This window comes from Tachysurus fulvidraco, chromosome 25, assembly GCF_022655615.1.
Source record: "Tachysurus fulvidraco isolate hzauxx_2018 chromosome 25, HZAU_PFXX_2.0, whole genome shotgun sequence".
In the NCBI taxonomy this organism is placed as follows: domain Eukaryota; kingdom Metazoa; phylum Chordata; class Actinopteri; order Siluriformes; family Bagridae; genus Tachysurus; species Tachysurus fulvidraco.
In genome coordinates, this window is record NC_062542.1 from 3,354,369 (window position 1) to 3,359,368 (window position 5,000).

The window sequence follows — 5,000 nt, forward strand, 5'->3', positions numbered from 1 at the left end:
AACAGAAGAAAGAGAAAGAGACAGGCACCTTACTGGCGACAGACTAATAAACACATGCGCTGGCAGCTAAACAGGTATTTACCGAGCTCTGAACCGCAAGTATAATTTCACTCTTTGCTGAGCTGTTATTTGGCTGCAGCGTTCATTATGTTGCGATGAATCCTTTCACAGCACGTTTCTGTGGAGCCTTCGCCAGCTCCAGACGCACCGACCGACCGGGATGAATGCAGCGGTGAAATCTCAACACACTTTCCCTCACCTAGCGCCGACGCGCGTGTGTGTGTGTGTGTGTGTGTGTGTGTGTGTGTGTGTGTGTGTGTGTGTGTGTCACTCACTTATAAAAGAAAAAATTAAAAGAAAACGAAATGACAAAGCAGGTTTGACGGGACAGAAATAATTCATCGACGATGGGCTGCTTTGATTATGCTCTGAGGTGCTTTTGCAAGCCAGGGTAATTGGTCTCAGAGGGTCAGATGGTAAATGTTGTTCCTTTCTCTCTCTCTCTCTCTCTCTCTCTCTCTCTCTCTCTCTCTCTCTGTCTGTGCTACTTTTTTAACAAACAAGATGATTCTGCTCTTGTCCTCTTATCTCTGGCCTCTAAACTAAAGTTATGCCAGTTAACTGATATGAAATTGAATAAAAGTTTCTGAAGTGTCTCCACACACACACACACACACACACACACACACACACACACACACACACACACACTCCTGACTTCCTGCAAATACTAGCAAGGATTTGACGTGCACTACTTTCACTTCACTTCATAGTGACCTACATGTGCCCTGAGTACACACACACACACACACACACACACACACACACACACACACACACACACACACACACACACACATTTCTTAATGGCCAAACCTGGATTCAACAATACACTAATGTACTCAAATTAAAAGAAGCCCTTGTTATTTTGGACTTTAGGCTGAAGAGCAAATCTTCAACACATGCTGTGCTTTGTGGCTAAAACATCCTGCTCCGTTTGTACACGAGCTAAAGTCAGTCTTTTAACAAGTGACTCAATGAGATGGCTATCTCTGTTCTCACACAGTCGAATTTCACTGTCGCGAGTACGAAAACGGGGTTAAGTCGTACCACTAAATAGGCCTTAACCTCGCGATCGAGACGAGCCAGACAGTTTCACATGAACAAATGTAACAGAGAAAGGGTTTTTAAGAGCAGTTGAGGGGAATTAACGTTCAGAATAAGAGTCTTTGATCTTAGACCCGCATTTACAAGAACTGGCAGTGAGAGTGACAGGAAAAGCTTTGTGGCTCTATTCTGTGAAATAGTGACCAGATAAGCCACAATTATTACACAAGGGAGCTGCAAAAGACAGCAAAATCCTGCTCTGAACTTAAAAAAAACAAGAAGAAGAAGAAGGGTGAACTGTATGTACAGTGAAATGACTTGGTGTCTCGAGATGATTCGAACGAGTTTATACCGTATGATTGATCGAGCGAAATGCAAATAAGAAATGGAGTTAAGAATAAACGGCGTATCGTCTGGTCTGTTCTTTTAGATCGTTTCTATCAAAAAAATGTGTGCGTGAGAGCATCAGTCGTGATCATTAAAGCTTCGTGGTAAAAAGAGGCAAAGTTAAGGAATGAACTAGAAGATGTGTTAAAGAAATAGTGCTGAGTGTGAGGAGCAGCACAACAAGCAGCTGAAGTCATCACAGTCATTTCCAGTCCAACATCAGAATCATGAGTTTTCTATTCACACATTTTACGTCCATTCGCAATCAAGTGAAACCGTGTTTTTCCTTTCGTTCATTCTTGGTTTCTTGGTTTTTTTTGTTTTTTGTTTTTTGTTTTTGTACAGGGGAGTATTTTGGAAAAGCACATGGTTTCAATAGCTGAGCGTTATCAGATCTAATTTAGAGTGAATAAAGATCTTGTTAACAAGCAGGACGGTGCATCTGGATGCTGATAGTCCCAAAAGTGATTCAGGTTTGTGAGACAAAAATAGCCTGCTGTCTCTGTGCTGGGTTCAACCTTTAGAAAAAAAAAAGATCTTCACCTTAATCAAAAAAAGGAAAGGAATATTGACCCTACATGAACAAATACAGACACTTGTGTCCTGAACGTATACGGATATTAAATAGGTTAGATTAGCTTTGTAAAGATTGAACTGGTAAATGCCCTAAACTTTGAGCACCAGGTTTAAATAAGTCAGGAACAATTTGTTTATATGATTCATAATAGTGCTTGATTAATAGTAGTAGTAGTAGTATTAGTAATAGAAATAGACGTTACCGCATCCCTCGCGCCTGCGTAATCTTTTGCGCGTCATTATTTTTTAGAGCTCAGTGATAAAATAGGAGAGCAAACTGGTTCAGACAGAGTCGTCGATAATGTAATAAACCATGTTTAGGTTTGAGAAGGTGCTGTTGCCATGCTCAGAAAGAATAAAGAAAATGAAAAAAAAAATAATAAAAGTAAAAAAAAAAAAATAAGGAGAGAGGAAAAGGAAGAAACCCGTACCTTAGTCAGCGATCCCCGTTGAGCCGCGCGTTTCCCATCCAAAGTTGAGAAAGAGCTCAAGGACTTGGTGAGACCTGGAGAGATCCGGAGTCACAGAAGTGCTGGAGCTGTCAAATGCACTCTCACACTCAGACACTCAAACTAAATCACGGGCGCGTTGTAGAAGCAGGGAGCGCACGGCGAGCGTGACGCAGACAGAACGCACGGCGCGGAGAGAGCGCACGGCGGGCCGGGATGGAGCTGTGAGGAGGAGGACGGGCCGTATGAGAGAGAAAGAGAGAGTGAGAGAGAAAGAGGAGGAAGACGACGACGAGGAGGAGGTGTTGGTAGTGGATGAGGGAGGCAGGTAAACGGATCCGCCCCCTCTTTGGCTCTCAGATGATTCGCCAGTCGAGTTTGGTGCTCGCACCCTCTCTCCCGGGCCGGTTACGATTCTCCTCTTCTCTTCTCTTCTATCCTCTCCTGTCCTCTCTGTCTCTCCTCCTCCTCCGTTTTCTCTCCAGGGGAAAAAAAGCATTCACACCCCTCCTTTTCTCCCTCCATCGCATCTATACCCCCCCCCCCCCACACACACACACATCTTTACACACGCCACGTTTAAATGTCAGAAAAATAAAGCCGCGAGAAATATTTTTTTAATCCTCCTATCAACAACTTTAACAGTTGCTACTGTCCCATATGGACACGCGAATTTATTTCTTCTCATTTTCACACGAATCACAGATGTGATGTACGAGTTGCAAGTTTACTTACTAAGGCAGGTAAATGTGACATATGGCTATAACACGTAGTTTGAGTCGGATATGGGTTAGTAGACGTGAAATAGAATTTACATAGAATACATCACCATTTACTGGCTTATTATTTAAACGCATTTGAGCTGTAACACTTTTTTTATTCATTGCATTTGGAATCAGCTTTAGAAGAAGAAAAAAAAGGTCTAGGAATAATTTGCAGTATGCATCTTTTTTTTCTATATGATGTTTATTAATTAGGACGTGTGTGCACGTTGATTTAAAGGCATTTTTTTTTTGGACACGCAAGTGAAACCCGTGCAGAAATGTGTCTGATGAAGGGTGATGTTTGTGGGCGGCAGAAAATGTGTCAGGTTGAACTCGAGGCAGGAGATCAAATGTAAAAAGACTTGAGTCCAGACGATTAGAAATTATCAGATCATGATGCATCTGTGTTAAAAAAGTGGTAAAAGCTCCTGCATTTACTGGAACCGACTCGTTTCTGTGCGCGTCGGCGATGCAGCAGGACTTTAAACCACAAGTATTACTGCGTCTTAAGAATTCAAACTACTGGAGTGAAATGCTTGGGGCTTTACATATTAGACTGCACCTGAGGAGTGACATAAATTCATGTAGAATCTATAGATATATGAATGCAAAATGCAATGCAAAATGCAATGCAATGCAAAAACAATATGTCAAAATAATAAAAACCAAAAAATAAATATAGAGATATTCTGTCTACTGTATGTGGTACGATTTTCTATAATTATTATTGGATATATTATTGGATATATTAAACTATTATATGTGTGTGTGTTCTGTCTTTTTCCTACTGTGCATGAATTCTTTATCATCCTGTGCATGCTTTTAAAATTTAAGCACATGCACATGTTGCTGTATTTGCATTGTTGCTTTTTTATATATATTTTATTTTTATTTTTTTAATTATAGATCTTTTTTGTTTTGAACAGGAAGCGACGGTATTTTCTTATAAACGGAACAACACCGTGGCACCATCATCTCAGAGAAATTCTACCACGCACAAACATTTCCTCTCGGTTCAATTCTCTCCTGTTCCATAATTACGCACGACGGTTCACTCTCCTTTCTTATCCTTCCAATATTTTTAGCTGTAATATTGATCTATTCAGAACAAATCAGCTCAACATTAATAAAAATGACGCTCATAACTTTATCATGAAGTTTATTTGATTTGATTTGATTTTTATTTGTACTTGAGTGTACTTATAACGTCAGGGGTTGCAGTGTATCTCATAGAGCAGGTTAGAAATCAGATTAACGCTATTGCACTTGTTGCTGTTGATCCGTGAATGAAATATTAATATACGATAGAATAGAAATATAATTCCAGGCTGTGCTACAAAAATGAGCAGAAAGTCCTTAAGTGTATGCTGTTTGGTGCTATTTAGGATTCTGTAGAAGCAGTGTATGTAGTGTTTTGTGCCACTGGTGTGTACAGTAGGGTAGTAATGTGGTGTAAGATGGAGCTCTGGGGGTCTCTACAGAGGTCTGGTGGTTGTTTTTTTTTTTTTTTTTTTACCTATTTCCGGTTACTGTAAATAAAAGAGGTTATTGTAACCCATGCTTTTGTTCATCCTGTGGAAACAAAGTGTGATGAAGGTGAGAACTGTATGAGAGTCTGTTTGGCTATCTAGGTCACTAAAATATGTTTAGAAACCTCATGTTTTATGTCAAACATAATTAAAATAAGTTTTTTATTATTATTATTATTATTATTATT

At 39.9% G+C, this 5,000-nt stretch overlaps 1 protein-coding gene across 7 annotated transcripts in view; it reads right to left on the minus strand.

Annotated features, from left to right (window-relative positions):
• LOC113649747 (DNA-binding protein SATB1) overlaps nt 1-2,904 on the minus strand; it is a 55,049-nt gene extending 52,145 nt beyond the window's left edge. For 4 of the 7 annotated variants that reach the window (XM_047808659.1, XM_027157689.2, XM_027157690.2 and 1 more), the window contains exon 1: nt 2,502-2,904. The gene's annotated coding sequence lies outside the window, so the exon portion shown is untranslated. The remainder of the gene's footprint in view (nt 1-2,501) is intronic. The other 3 variants (XM_027157692.2, XM_027157687.2, XM_027157693.2) reach the window with 2 other exon arrangements.
• Between the last annotated feature and the right edge of the window lie 2,096 nt (nt 2,905-5,000).